Source organism: Octopus bimaculoides, chromosome 2 (assembly GCF_001194135.2).
Source record: "Octopus bimaculoides isolate UCB-OBI-ISO-001 chromosome 2, ASM119413v2, whole genome shotgun sequence".
NCBI classification, from domain to species: Eukaryota; Metazoa; Mollusca; class Cephalopoda; order Octopoda; family Octopodidae; genus Octopus; species Octopus bimaculoides.
Genome location: NC_068982.1, coordinates 38,769,095 through 38,771,872, shown reverse-complemented (window position 1 = coordinate 38,771,872; position 2,778 = coordinate 38,769,095).

Here is a 2,778-nt window from a genome sequence, read left to right as displayed (position 1 = left end):
ATATATATATATATATATATATATATATACACGCACACATCAGAGGCGACTCCAGGTCATCAGCGTCTTCTCTGCAGAAAGACTTAAAAGCAGATATACAACATAAATTAAAAATCGGTCTCAAAGTTTGACACAAGGCCAGCAATTTCGGGGAAAGATATAAGTCGATTACATCGACCTCAGTGCTCAACTGGTGCTTATTTTATTGACCCAGAAAGAATGAAAGGTAAAGTCGACCTCGGCGGAATTGAACTCGGAACATAACGATCGACGACATGCCGCTAAACATTTTACCCGGCGTGTTAAAGATTCTGCCAGCTCTCTGCCTTAACAGAAATTAATATTGAAAAACGAAGTAGAGGGAAAATAAATTGTAAGGACCGTGCGATGCGAGGTGACGAGAATGGCTCTTTAGTACATCACACGGTCGATACAATAAATATATAATTGAATGGTACATATAAGTGCCAGAGAGAAAAAGGAGAAACAACCGCATATAATGATTAAGAGAGGATTTATTGAAATAATAACATGTATGTCTGTGTGTGCGTCATGTATACAGAATAATAGACAGGCCGTCATGAAAACAAATGCATGTGTGCGTGTAAGCGTAGATGTATGCGCGTGCTAAGAACGTATAAGAGTGGCAATGAAGAAGGAGACAGTGAAAGAGTCTATAGCCATCGAAGTGAGAAGTTCATAGATACAAGTAAGATAAATAATACCAGTTCATAATCACTAGTACACGGTTGTTGAAATACTGTATCGAGAAATTGCAGCCATGGTGCTGAGCCGGTTACTGGTACAGGTCGTACGTGAAGTCGTGGCTGTGATGTTACCGCCTGGGTCACTTGATACAGGTAATTTTTGCGGGTTGTATATTCGTTGTTGATCCATAGTGAAGTAATTCACGAACAATGAAGTGTTGGAACCTGGGCAAGCTGCTTGCTGAGCTGTGTACGTAGAGAGATGATGTTGACGATGTTAAAGACAAGATAATGGCGACGAAGACAGAGGTTGCCGTAATGCTGTTGGACGAAGTTGGTAAGTCTCAACGTGAGTGCTGTGGTGTCGTCGCTGAAACTAGCTGTGTCTTTGTGGTCAGTGGCTAGACCTAAAAAGGTCTGGAACCGAAAGACCTCGAAAGGAGGAGAAGGTGAGTTTTTATAAGTAACAGTAGGTTCAAACGGGGTCATGAACAGGTTGTCCCACGTGATCTTAGTTATACGCGGCGGTGCCGGTGTAGTTAGTATGTGATCTACATATATGTTTCTGGTATAGTTTGTGATCTACACTGACTAAGATCAAATAAACAAAATCTCTTTATTGCATTTTTAAATGATATCCGTGCTGTATACAAATAGTCACAGTATTTATGTTTCTAGTATGAAATAAAAATCAATAGAAATTTTTATTTTATTTTTTAGATGTTTAACTCATTCCTCTAATTATAATTGCAAATTTATAACAACATTTTGCATGTAGATCACAAGCTAGTCTAGATTTAAGTTGCTGTAGATCACACCGGCACTTACGCGGCATTTGGTGTAATCGAGTAAGAGTCAAATTGCGCCAGTACCAACCAATCAGAGTAGTAGACACAACGGGATCCAAATAGCGGCCAAATGCTTGCTGTTACCTGCTACGTTCGAATGCACATATATATATAATAGAGGGGAGAGAGGAATTTCACTCGAGTGTACGCTACAAAATCATCTGGATAAATCCTTTCTACTATAGGCACAAGTCCTGAAATTTTGGAAGGACTAGTCGATTACATCGACCTCAGCTGGTACTTATTTTATCGACCCAAAAAAGGATGAAAAAGTAAAGTAGACCTCGGCGGAATTTGGACTCAGAACGTAAAACCGGAAGAAATGCTACAAAGCATTGTGTCCGGCGTGCTAACGATAAGCGATAATAATCTATGTAAGTAAACTATATAAATCATGTTAATGCATTTTTAAAGACATTAACAATGTAAAGTAAAACAGCTTCAAGCGAGAATCGAACCCTGCAACGGCTTTCTCTTCTCGTTACTATTTGACTATTTACAACAATGTCATGCTAACCAATATCAACGTTTCTGGCACAATATATTCTAGTGAGCTAATTTATCGATATGATGCATGTATGACCCAATCTAGAGAAAAAGTTTGAATTATCGATTAAGTAGGTGGCTTCGTTGTTATATTTCAGTTTGATTTCGAAAACTTGTTATGCAAGAGTTAAGAGAGGTGAGAATTTAGAGAATAAATGGGGTCGAACTTATTTCCTTTGCGCTATATCCATTAAGCCACACTTGGCATCTGTTAGTTTCTTACAAAATGTCAACTAGTAAAATGCCCTTTGCATTCCTTTAAGTATTTCCTTATCACTGCTGAAGTTTATCTACAGACAGCTTACTGCCTTGTTAGCAATTTCGGTCTGGGCAATATCTCAAAACACATCACTAAATAACCTTTCTATTACACCGTAACCCTACATAAGTTCATCATGGAGATAGTAAACCTTCTAATCAAGAAACCGCTTTCCCTCTCTCTACTTCAGAGAAAGTTTGAAACTTCAATCATCTGATGTGTTGCATTATATATATTTCGACTGATACCTACACATTCATACGAACCCAGACACCTTTACACGAAATGGCCCACGTCCATGTATGTGTCACTTCAGATGTTTCTCTAATGTATGTGAACGCATATAGAAACATAATTGCACTGATAATGAGAACATAACCGACACACACACACACAAACACGCACACACACACAACAC